Here is a 13,477-nt window from a genome sequence, read left to right on the forward strand (position 1 = left end):
ATCCACAGGAGTCTAGGAAAGGCCACCCACCGGTCACCATGACAGTAAGCACGCCAGTCCTTCCCGCTTTCTTGTACTCATCGGGCCCTTCTCACTGCCTTTTGGGGGGTTATTCAATATTCAACCTTAGAAATTTCACATCACTAGTTCCTGTGCATCCCCCCGGGCCCAGGGAATCCTGGCAAACATCGTATTCTATAGTCTGTATTGTGGAAACAGCAGGCGTTATTTTTTCGTTATCCATTTCCATCTCTAGATGGTATCTCACTGCCCTTTTTTTGAACTACACACCCTCCGCACGTCCCCTGCTGCCGAGATTCTGTTTCAGGTCACTTGTCAGCCTGCCGATTGGATGTCCTTGGGCCAGGTGGCCACTGGTGTGATGGAGTTACGCCCAGTGGAGGAGTGTGGGAAAGTACTTTCAAGGTAGTTTCCTCCCTAACTTCCTTCTCCGAAGGGAATATAGATCCAGAGACTTCTGTTAGAATCTGCAACTCAGAAGGAGAGGAGGCTGGGTCCTCCTGAAGAGTGTGGGCTCTGGGAAGGAGAAGAGGAATAAAGATGCATTTCAGGTCTGGAAAATAAGCAGTCAAGATTCAGACTCTGTGCTTGATGAGAGCTGGAATCTGGCGAAGGAGGTGAAGTTGACGTTCGGTACCTCCACCCCTGTTCTCTGTCAGATAATCAAGGAAATGACTCTGGGTTCTTACAAATGTGGACAGAAGAATTGTAAAAGATTCTTTCAGACCTGGATAGGAGGACGCATGGACATGTTTGCCAGGCTTTAGATCTTTATTTTTTTTAAGTTTATTTATTTATTTATTGAGAGAGAGAGAGAGAGAGAGAGAGAGAGAGAGAGAGAGAGAGAATAAGTGGGGGAGGGGCAGAGAGAGAGAATCCCAAGCAGGCTCTGCATTGTCAGTGCAGAGTCTGATGCGGGGCTCGAACTTAAAATTCGTGAGATCACGACCTGAGCTCAAGTAGGATGCTTAACCGATCGAGCTGCTCAGATGCCCCAGGCTTTTGACCTTTAAATTAAGGGGTACTTGGAGCTCTCTGGGGTGGAAATTAGAGTTGAGGGCCACTACTCCATTCTTGTAAGTGATTACAGACCTTGGAATTGTTTGCCAGGCTCGCTCCAGAACCCTAGTTTTTGGAGCGCGACTCCTACATGCATATCGGGTTTGTTCTTCTAACTGTTCCTTCAGGGCAGAGCTTGGCCCCGGTTCCAGAGGTCAGCTACCTTGTCTCTTCTAGCTCATTGGCGGCACCTCGTCCTGCTTGAGACACTCAACTGAACAGCCACGCCTCTGTTTTCCTGACGACTCATTCGTATTTAAATCACCTTCCTGAAAGTTCCCTTGGCTTAAGCCTCTCTTCTGTGGCCTGAGCACACAATTTAAATTTCAGTCCTAATGTTCTTAGCCGGTCCTCCCGAAACGCACGCTGGGTAATTGGTTGAGGGCTATCTTCTCATTACTTTTGCTAAATGAAGAGACTACCTTAAAACCGGCCACAGGTGAGCACAGAAATTCCCAGACAGAGGTAATAAGCTGTTCTCGTCACGTGTGTTCTCTCCCCCTGTTTGAATTGTGCTGTCGGTCGTGCCGTTGCTGGCAGCAGAAAGAAATATGATGTTCGGCTAATGGCTTGAGAAGGGGAGGGAAGGACTCGGGGTCACCTGTGGCGTATCCTATTCTGAGCCGAGCCGAAGGAGATTAATACTGTCACTTGCTTGATTAGCACTGCTCCTTGCCAGGCTCTCGACTTCGAAACATATTAATTCTGCGAGAACAGCTCCGACCGGACTTGTCTTGTCCACGTTTGCAACTAACCTTGTAAAATCCCACGGCAGGGGGCTGACTGGAGGCGGAGGCTGAGACCCGGGCCAAGCCCTGCTTGTTTTTTTTGTTTGCTCTTATGGCAAGGGCTTTCAAAATAATGCTAAATTGCTTAAGCTTGAGCCTGCAAAGTAATTGGTGTGTTTTGTATCTCGAGTTAAAGCTCTTTTTAGCAAAGAGTTCTAGCGCAAGCATCCTTAAATCTATTCAGCTGTGTACATGCATTTATTCATGCGAGTGTCAGGAAATTTCTTGTTAAGATAACCTTCCTAAGTACATCACTGTGATGTGAATTGGTAATGTGTTCCAGAGTCGGAAGGTGTCTGGGCTTGGGTTTTGAAGGCTCCGTGTACTGTCTCACTTGGCTGGGAATTATCCGGCATCAGGTGTTTTGCAGGTACAAGCGTGGCTTTCAGCACTTACGGTGGGAACGTTTTCCGTCCCATCTGCTGATGGATGGAAAGTTCTGCACGTTGAGGCTCTTTTTCTAGTTCTGCAGATCCACTGTGCTGCTTGTGGGAGGTCGGGAACCTGGCAGGTCCCCGAGCTTTGGAGCTGACCAGCCTGAGTTGCAGTCCCAGCTCGGGTACCTACCAGGAGCGGTGATCTTTAATGTAGAAAAAGCCTTGCGGGCAAATTGGAGTAAAGTGTAAACATTGTCACTGAATAATAGAATAGGACTTTTAAAAACCTTTTGATATACAATGCCAGATTTTCCTTTGACAGGTTATGTGGATTTTCTATTCCCACCATCCTTATTTTGAAATTCATCGCGTATTATTTAAGTAATCCCACCCAGTGTTCAGGAAAATTGTTTTGTTATCGTTCTAATGTGTGTTTCCTTGATGACTTGTGAGGTTACGCACATTTTTTTCATATGTTTATGGGCTTTTTGCTGTTTCTTTTTTGTATTGCCCGTGAACGTATTTCCAAGTCTTCTTGTTCGTTCTCTCCCCTCAATACAGTGAAAGAGTAATACAAATGATAAAGACACCGTACTTCTTTTGGAAGTGACAACACTATTGCCATAGTTCTTTTTTTTTTTTTTAAGTTTATTTACTTTGAGAGAGAACATGCGTGTGTGCAGGTGGGGGAGGGGCAGAGAGAGGGAGAGAGAGAATCCCAAGCAGGCTCTGCACTGTCAGCACAGAGCGTGATGCGGGGCTCAAACCCATGAACAGTGAGATCATGACCTGAGCCAAAATCAAGAGTCGGACCCTTAACCGACTGAGCCAGCCAGGCGCCCCGTCATAGCTCCTTTTTTTCTTTTTTTCTTTTTAAATGCTGATTCCAAAATATGTTGTATGGGCCTGGTGTCCCTGAGCCCCACACTGTGCAAACTTTCCTTTTGTACACAAGTATTCTTCCCCGATTTGATTGTTCTCCTTCTGTACCACGGATAGTTTCGCAGAGGATTCCTCTCTCCTCTTTCTTCTTATTTGGCCATCTTAATCAACTTCTTCACTGGTTCCTGTTAAAACCACCCTTTCCTGGTCTTTAGCAGATTAGGGCCGTCCAGACAATAGTCTCTTCCCTGGCCAAGATCTGGGCACCCCGTTTCCCAGGTGGCCCCCACTCACCAGGATCAGTATCAGGGGGCAGATGGAGAGTGGTTTCATCCCGTCTGAGAGGAGGTCATGGGTGTTGGGATGCATTTATTCCTTCAGTCATTCAGCAAATCTAGTTGAGAGATGGCCACGTTCCAAGCCCTGTCGTAAACAGTGAGCGGAGCGGATAGAGTCCTCTGCGTCCGCAGCTGCCACCGCTTGGTGTCGAGGATGACACAGCAAACAAGACTCAGCATGTGCAGATGTCCGAGGGGGCGTGTGCCATGGAGAGGGCAGGGGGTAGGTGCCAGCTGGGGAGGAGAGTCACTGCCCTGGGTGGGGAGGTCAGGGAAAGCCTCCATGAGAAGCCAGGATCTGAGGGAGGTGAGGGAGGCGAATCTCCCCCATGTGAACACCGGGGGAAGAACATTCCAGGTAGAGGGAGCGCTGAAGGTGCCAAGATCCCGAGTGGCGAGCGTGCAGGGGACAGCCAAAGAAGACTGGGGGGCCAGCGGTGAGAGTGGAAGGCTGTGCGGTCAGAGTGGTGCCAGGGACCCAGACCACGGGAGGTCTTACTGGCCACACGCCACCCTGTGTGGCGGGGACAGCGTGGAGCGATGTGATTTCACTTGATTCTTCAAGGGAAGCCATGGATTACTGTGCTGGGAATAGATCGCTGGGAAAAAGGGGGCTGGGGTGGAACAGGGAGACCAGGTAGGGGGCTGCTACCCTAAGCCAGGCAAGGGGTGGCGGGGGCTGGGAGTAGGCTGGAGCCGGGCATGTGGGGGACACGGGCACACTGCTCGGTAGCACCCAGAGGATCTGCTGCTGGACTGAATGCGGCGTCTGGATCATTCGCCAGGGCCGCCGCAACAAAGGGCCAAACGCTGAATTGCTTAAACGACGTGAACGTATTGTCTCACAGCTCCAGCGGCTGGAAGTCCGAGATCAAAGTATCAGCAGGTTTGGTTCCTTCTGGTGGAAGGAGAATCCGTTCCCCGCCTGCTTCCTAGCTTCTTGTGGTTTCTTATCGACGTGTGGTGCTCCTTGGCCAAAGCATCACTCCGACCTCTGCCTTCATCTTCACCCGGCCTTCTCTCTGGGTCCAAATTTCCCCCATTAGTGAGGACACCGGTCACGTAGGATTGGGAACCTACCCTACCCCTCTGCTACCTCATCAAGCTGAACTAATCACAGGTGCCACCATCTATGATCTGTTTCCAAATAAGATCACGTTCTGAGGGGCTCGGGGTTAGGGCCTGAACATGGTTTTGTTTTTGTTTTTGTTTTTTTGTTTTCTTTTTGGTGGGGACACAATTCGGTCTATCACAGGGTGGGAGAAAATGAGACGAGTCAAGTTTCGATCCAAGACTTCTGGTTTGATCCGCGGCAAGAGCGGGGTTGCACCGATTTGAGATGGAGAATCTGTGGGAAAAGCAGATCTTGGGAGGAGGATGAGAAACTGGGCTTTGGATGTTGAGTTTGAGGTGTCCGCGAGACAGCTGTTCCTTTGGCGGCTCCCCAGTCAAGCCGCTCGGCGCCCGGCCCCACTATGGGTCTCCTCAGGCCCGGGTTGTGTGCGGGGCGGGGCCTGGGCTGGAGGCAGGTGTAGGCTGGGTCAGGAGGACAGCCGCTCTCCCGGCACCGCCCCCTTCCAAAAGCACAATCGTTTTCCGTGTCCCAGGAGGTGAAATGGGCCGGGAAGCACGGCGCTAAGCTAGCGCCGCTTCAGCTCTCATCCGTGAACTAAGGAGCTCTGATCAGACCAGAAAAAAGACTTTTCCAAGTTTTAATTATCCAACAGTGTACACGGCTACACCTGAAATCACTTTGGAATCCCCTGCCCCCTTGCATTCCTTTTCTGTAATCCTGACACCACTTCTTTGGTGGGAGTCTTCCTTTTCTGCAATATTGTACCATAAAGTCCTTTAACACTTGCCCGGAATTCTGATCTAGGTTTTCCCTGGAAGACCCAACTGTTTCAGGTAGACAGACGAGATCTTAGAGTTCATGATTTCTCCTATAGTGTTGTACAAATCAATAAAAACAGACCTGAAGCCCCAATTGTGTCTAGAATGGCGACTCATGGTTCTAGTTACAACCGAAGGATCTGCGGACCACAGGGTCGCGGGGAGCACTTTGGCATTCAGACGGCATTCTGGAATTTTCCCATCAATGTTAATTAGATTCACACTCCTCTTTTCTAAGCTCCGCAGTATCTTCCAAGTAACAGCAGAGAGAACTACATCTCACGTCAAACATAGAATTCCCACACAGCTGCTCTGTAGCCTTTATCAGTCAGCCTGCCCACAGTCCGGCTTTCAGATTCCCTCTTTTTCGCGTGGATTGCACGCCACCTGACATGTGGGGTCCAAGTACCCAACTTGTGTTTTCTGGTGCTCGTACTTAGAGCTCAATCTTGAGGACATAAAATTTGAAAGAAGACCTAAATTTAGTGAATTTCTTTGCTAATAACAAAGACCCAACTCACAAGGGTGTTTTTAAAATCCAGCTGTCCCGCGTACTTTATCTTGCCGGACCGTGGGAAGGAACATTTTGGCTCGGCAGATCACGAGGGCTGAATCAGAAAACACTGTGAATTGCTTAGGAACAAATGATTTCCCACATTCCAGAGAAGAAAAGATCACATTAAGTTTAAATTAACCCCTTACGCCCAGATTCAAACATTATTTCTTTTCCTTGGACACGTGGTGGTCATTCACTGATTCTCATCTGGTAGAATCCTAAAGAGGATTGATTCTGTGTGGCCAGCTCATCTGGTCAGGCATATTCTTTTGCTATCCCCAAATTGGCTGTAGTCTGAACTTGATGGTTGTACCAAATATATTTTTCTGACCTCTGTTACTGATTTCTAAACAATTGCAGAATGGTCTGTACAATCCAACTCCTTTAAAACGTGTTCGAGCTTGCACAAGCTTTACAGCCGATATGTGATTGATTTTTATAAATCTTTCATGTATGCTTGAGAGGAATTTGTGTTTTCTGGGTGCAATATTCTTTATAGGTCCGCTCAGCAAATCTTACTGAGTACAGTGGTCAAGTCTGTTATATCCTTAATTATATTATAGCCCTAATTAGGCCAGTGGCCCTGTTTGGCTTAAGTGCTAAAAGGAGTATGTAAAAATTTTCCGTATGATTGTTGATTTGAATTTTTCTCTCGTAGTTCTGTCATTTTGACTTTGTCCACTTTGTCAGTTGTGTACACATTTCAAATTATTGTATCTTCCTCGTAAATTAAAATGTTATCTTAACTCCACATCTAGAAATGCTTTTTGCCCTAAGGTTTATGTATCTAATAATGTAAATTCGTGTGTGTGAGAGTGTGTGTATCTGTATCTATAGATCTATGAATCATTCTATGAATCATTCTCTCTCTCTCTCTCTCTCTCTCTCTCTCTAATCCATTATCTTCTTAATTTATAAAATACCTAACAGAGTGATACTAGCTTTCTTTTGTTACTATTTTCCTGACCTGTCTTCTCCTAGTTTTTTCTCTCATTGTTTTCTTTGAACCTTCCTGTATCATTTCATTATGTATGTGCCTTTTGTAAGCTATATGAAATTTGGATATTTCGATCCAATTTGACCATCTTTGCCTTTAAACTGGAACATTTAGTCCATTTACATTATTGTCATATATCTGGGCTCATATGTACCATGTGTATTGTTCTTATTATTTGTTTCTCCTTCTCCTTGTTTCTGGCTTTCCTTCCTCATTCTATTTTTTTTGGGGGGGGGCCTTTGGAGAAATTTAACTTTTTTGCTATTTTGTGAGTACATTTAAAAAACGTTTTTGTGCTTATTGAGCAGTTTTAATTGTGTTGGTTGGTCAGGGTCTTTTATATATGGAGGTCCTAAATGGATTCTATTTTTTAATTTAGAATATAATTTTGCGGGGCTCCTGGGTGGCTCAGTCATTAAGCATCTAACATCGGCTCAGGTCATAATCTCACAGTTCGAGAGGTCAAGCCCTGCTTCGTGTGAACATGAGCCCCGGGTGAGCCTCGCTTCTCTCTCTCTCTCTCTCTCTCTCTCTCTCTCCCCCCCTCTTTTTCTCTACCCCTCAATGACTTGCACCCTCTCTCTCTCTCTCTCTCTCTCTCAAATAGAGAAATATATAAAATATATAAAATTTTTATGTACAAAATTATATATTATATATAAAATACATAAATATATACATATTTATATATAATGTATATTATTTATATAATTTTTATTATTGCACATGCAGTAAATGAACATTCTAGGAGGTTAAGAAATTCAGATTAACAAGAATAAGAAGATAAAAACACTGCATTCCTGTCATTCTGAGATGAGCTACCTCGGGGTAGCTTGTTTTGTGTGTGTGTGTGGCGGGGGGCACACGCAGGCACAAGTGGTCCATGGCGGATATCCGTGTGCGCTCTTTAAACCTAGAGAAAGGTCGTATTGTCCATGCGAAGATGGAAGGTGGCTGTTTGCAATTGGTAATCGCTGCCTTTCCGTGCCCATCCATTTTAATTTTATTTTAGCCACAGCCTCCACTCAGGTCTCTTCAGTTATCCTCAAACGTCCATTTCAGTAGGTTTGTTCAAAGCCAGGACCACTCACCGAGATCTGTGTGTCGTCCGTGCGGGTGTAGTTTCCTCTTTGTTTTTGTGGCCGAGACTCGTGGACCGGCCGGCCAGCCTTCCTGGAAGATGCCCCCTGTCTGGGTTTGGTGCGTTTGTCTCTTGTGGTGTCACGAGAGTTGATGCTCTAGGACTCCTGGATCTGAGTCACACATTTTTTTTTGGTTAGAAAGCATCACAGGTGATGTCATGTGCCTCATCATTGCACTGGGGCGCTGTGCCTTATGACCTCATTAGTGAGCGTGGCCACTAGGCTAGGATGGCCACAGCTTCATTCCTCCAATCCAGTTATTGATTTTTCTTCTTGACGTTCACAAAGGATCTGTGCAGTGCTATTGTGGCCTTACAGAAACAGCCACTTTAAGCAGCCATACCCCCAACACTTTTAACACCATTTGAACCTCCTTTCCTGGGCCATTGGCTTTGTAAAGTGTTGCAGAATATGCTGATTTCCTTATTCCCTTGTTCCCTCTCACTGTTACCCGGCACTCTTCTGTGAAGTAGACCTTTTTCTCCATCAACCAGATCGTTGATTTCTCTGAAACACCATGTTTTTTCCTGGAAAGGCTTGATAGAGGCTTAGTTCTTTCATTTTAATCACCAGTTTTCAAAGAAAGTTCCAGCAGGTAGTGACATAAGGAATTTTTCTGGATCTCTCTCTTTTTAAGTATTACCACGGACTCACAGATTGTCACGGATTCATTGTGTTTCAATGCACTATAATCAATATTTCTTGTTGTTCTTGCTACAGTTGTCACAAATATGTATAGCGGAGGCTTTAGGCCGTGTCAGTGCTCAAAACTAGAAAGTTTATTTTACATTTCAGCAAAAGTAAAGGCATCGTTCTGTCTCACTCCTCCAAGGACACATGTGATTGCCTTCAGGGACCACCTGGATAATACAGGCTAATCTCCCCATCTCAAGATCCTTAGCTTGATCACCTCTGAAAAGTAATTTTTTCCATTTGAGCAGGTTGCAGGGATTAAGTTGTGGTTGCCTTTTGGAGGGCATTCCTCAACCTACCACAACCATGACCTTAGTGACTTACTATTTGATCATACAATACAAAGTGAACGGCTTTAAGATACGTGTATATTTTTACAAACTATAAAAATACCAAGTGAAGTATAACTGTAGATGGCACTTTTTTGTCCTTGAAATTAAACCTTTAAGGATGTGGCTTCAAAGTGCTGTGTTGCAAACTCACTGGAGATAACTCCTTTCCTGTTTAGGTTTGTTTGTCTCTGTTTGCTTTCTTTTCTTTTCTTTTCTTTTTTTAAATTTTTTTACTCTTTATTTATTTTTGAGAGAGAGAGAGAGAGAGAGAGAGAGAGAGAGAGAGAGAGAGAAAGCATATGTGCAAGTGGGGAAGGGGCAGAGAGAGGGAGACACAGAATCTGAAGCAGGCTCCAGGCTCCGAGCTGTCAGCACAGAGCCCGATGCGGGGCTCGAACTCATGAACCACGAGATCATGACCTGAGCTGAAGTTGGACGCTTAACCGACTGAGCCCCCCCACCCCCCCAACAGGCACCCCTGTCTCTGTTTGCCTTCAATTGAAGGGACCCCCCAAAATTAGTCATCTCAAAATATAGATAATATATTTGATGGTTCAGGGCGTCCTTCACCAGTTCACCAACTGGGGGACAAAGTCATGTTGAAGGGGGCTGGGCCTTGGATAGGAGACTCAGTGGGAGCTCTACCTCTGCGCAGCTCTGGGGGTTCCTTCTTGTCCCCCGCCAGTGTGCTCACCCTCGGTTATGCTAAGCACATCTGTTCTCTCCCCTTTCCTTCCTTTCCAGGACTTTCTACTTTCTTCTAAACCTTTCTGTCCATTCTCTAGCACCTGCCCTTTCCCAGTCTGTCTTCAGCCCCTACCTGACTTGTGCAGTTTCTGCCAAGGTGCTGTGAGCAGGGTGAGGTGGGGAGAGAGCACGTGGAACTGGGGTCTCTACTAGGACACATGTGGTTCACTTTCCAAGTCATCTGGACCTGAGCGCAGGAGGAAGTAAGACCTGTCTGATTTGAGTAGCCCTAGAACAAAGCACCTTTGCTCTGGAAACATCCATGTCTGTGCTCTTGTATTTCCTCCTGCTTTATCTGTCCTTCATTTTCTGTTGAATATCCATTGGAGAAATATCAAACTCAAATCGGCTGGATCAAGGTAAAAAAAAGATCCTTCATTCTAGAGAGGTCAGGATGTCCCTAGAGGCCATGTGTGGTCCCTGAGTGACCATCTTCTGGCTGCAAAACTCAACTAGTTTGTGCAACTGGGACGAAGGGAGTGAACAGAAATTCTCAGAGTGAGACAGTCTGGACAGGAGTGAGAATCTTTAATTTCATGTCTTTGTAACCCAGAGTGTTTCTATACACTGTGCTGTTGTGCAGGTGTGGTACGGAATCTATTTTCTGAAAATCACAGGCAACTGAAGGCAACCTAGAAATGTCTGTGCATCTGAATTCGTTGACTTTGCGTCTTGGTTCAACAAACCTAAGTCTTCCTGGGGGATGGACTATAATTCAAACCCCTTTTTCTCCAGCTTCCCTTGATTGTATGACTTGGTAAAGGAAATAAGACTGCAAAAAGGATGGATAATTTATGTCATGGGAACCCTGCTTATGACAGAGACATTCTCGAAATGACACTGTTACTGCTTTTTTTTTTTAATTTTTTTTCAACGTTTTTTATTTATTTTTGGGACAGAGCAAGACAGAGCATGAACGGGGGAGGGGCAGAGAGAGAGGGAGACACAGAATCGGAAACAGGCTCCAGGCTCTGAGCCATCAGCCCAGAGCCCGACGTGGGGCTCGAACCCACGGACCGCGAGATCGTGACCTGGCTGAAGTCGGACGCCTAACCAACTGCGCCACCCAGGCGCCCCCTGTTACTGCTTTTAAATATTAATTCTGTTTCCTGAAAGAATGAGCTAAAGAATTCAAGAAATTCTAAAGCACATGGAGGGGAAACTAAGTTCTCCAGAACAGAAAATTGCTACAAGGGGGAAATAGGCAATTTGACAGTGTGCATACATTATATTGTTACAAATGCATCAGACTGTTTAGCATCGAACTGCAGGATATGTTTTCACAGAGCATAGTAGTTTTGAAGACGTGACAAGTGATTAATGTCGTACTTAGTGGGATAGTTTCTAAGAAGCGAATTAGATTTCTTGGATGTGGAAGTGGTTGAAGGCGTATATGAGGTATTTTGCCTCGTGAGGATGGCATTTGTCCCATTGAAGCAATGATGGAATAAGATTCATTTTAATGAATTTAGAGAATTAAAATTCCAAGATGAGTGTATTTGATTGGAGTGGTTTCAGGAATCACCAGATTATTAGGAATATATGATCGAACCAGATTGGGGCAGCTGCCTGACTGACCGTAATCTGTTAGTGTCATTTCTAAGTCACCCCTCCTTTTTTAAAAGTTTTTATTGAAACTCCAGCTAGTTAACATACAGGGTAATATTAGTTTCAGATGTATAGTATAGTGATGCAACACTTAACGTACGTCACCCAGTGCTCATCACGACAAGTGCCCTCCTTCATCCCCATCACCTATTACACCCACCCCCAACCCCCTCCTCACTGGTAACCATCCATTTGTTCTTCATAATTAAGAGTCTGTTTCTTGGGTGTCTCTCTCTGTCTCTCTCTCTCTTTTTCCCTTTGCTCGTTTGTTTTGTTTCTTAAATTCCACAGATGAGTGAAATCATACAGAATTTTTTTCTCTGACTTATTTTGCTTAGCATAATATTCTCTAGCTCCATCCTTGTTGTTGCAAATGGCAGGATTTCATTCTTTTTTATGGCTGTGTAGTATTCCAGTATAGATATTCTATATATCTAGTATATCTATATATCTAGATGTGTGTGTGTGTGTGTGTGTGTGTGTGTGTGTGTGTGTGTGTGTATTGGAATATATATCTTTTTATGGCTGAGTAATATTCCAGTACACACACACATGCACACACACACACACACACACACACACATTCAGCTTCTTTATCCATTCATCAGTTGATAGACACTGGGATGTTTCCATAATTTGGCTATAGTAAGCAATGCTGCTATAAACATTTTTGGTGGAGTCTTGCAGTCTTTCTTTTTTTTTTTAAGTTTATTTATTTATTTTGAGTGGGAGAGCGAGCAGGGTAGGGGCAGAGAGAAGGGGAGAGAGAAAATCCCAAGCAGGTTCCATGCTTCAGCAAGACCTTGGAAACCGTGATCTGAGCTGAAATCAAGAGTTGGACGCTTCACCAACAGAGCCACCTAGGCACCCCTTGGGTTTTCTATATAGAGTATCATGTCATCTGCAAATAGTGAAAGTTTTACTTCTTCATTACCAATTTAGATGCCTTTTATTTCTTTTTGTTGTCTGATTGCTGAGGCTAGTTCTCCCAGTACTATGTTGAATGAAAGCGGTAAGAGTGGGCATCCCTGTCTTGTTCCTGATTATAGAGAAAAAGCTCTCAGTTTTCCCCCATTTAGGATGGTATTAGCTGCAGGTTTTTCATAATGGCCTTTATTATGTTGAGGTATGTTCCCTCTAAACCTACTTGTTGAGGGTTTTTATCATGAATGCATGTTGTACTTTGTCAAATGCCTTTTCTGCATTTATTGAGATGATCATATGGTTCTTACCCTTTCTTTTGTTAATGTGGTGTATCACACTGATTGATTTGCAAGTATTGAACCACCCTTGCAACCCAGGAATAAATCCCACTTGATTGTGGTGGGTGGTTTTTTTAATGTTTGCTAGTATTTTGTTGAGCATTTCTACATATGTGTTCATCAGATATATTGGCCCGTGGTTCTCTTTTTTGGTGGAGTCTTTATCTGGTTTTGGTATCACAGTAATGTTGGCCTCATAGAAGGAACTTGGAAATTTTCCTTCCTTTTCTACTTTTTGAAATAGTTTGAGAAGAATGGGTATTAACTCTTCTTTAAATGTTTAGTAGAATTCACTTGTGAAGCCGTCTGGTCCTGGAGTTTTGTTTGTTGGGAGTTTTTTGATTACCGACTTAATTTCTTTGCTAGTTATTGGTCTGCTCAAGTTTTCCATTTCTTCCTGTTTCAGTTTTGGTAATTATATGTTTCTAGGAATTTATCCATTTCTTCTATGTTTTCCAATTTGTTGACATATAATTTTTCATAATATTCTCTTATAATTGTTTACATTTCTGTCGTGTTGGTTATTTCTCTTCTCTCATGTGAGTTTATTTATTTGGGTCCTTTATCTTTTCTTTTTGATAAGTCTGGGTAGAGGTTTATCAGTTTTGCTAATTTTTTCAAAGAACTAGCTCCTGGTTTCATTGATCTATTCTATGTTTTTTGTTTTTGTTTTTTAGTTTTATATTACTCATTTCTGCTTATATTTATTATTTCTTTCCTTCTTCTGTCTATAGGATTTATTTGTTGTTCTTTTTTCATCTCCTTTAGGTATAAGGTTAGGT

General features: G+C 44.3%; 1 protein-coding gene across 7 annotated transcripts in view; it reads left to right on the forward strand.

Annotated features, from left to right (window-relative positions):
• Positions 1 to 13,477, forward strand: part of ATPSCKMT (ATP synthase c subunit lysine N-methyltransferase) — a 339,506-nt gene that overhangs the window by 147,717 nt on the left and 178,312 nt on the right. The window lies entirely within an intron of this gene.

The sequence above is a fragment of the Acinonyx jubatus genome, chromosome A1, assembly GCF_027475565.1.
Source record: "Acinonyx jubatus isolate Ajub_Pintada_27869175 chromosome A1, VMU_Ajub_asm_v1.0, whole genome shotgun sequence".
NCBI classification, from domain to species: domain Eukaryota; kingdom Metazoa; phylum Chordata; class Mammalia; order Carnivora; family Felidae; genus Acinonyx; species Acinonyx jubatus.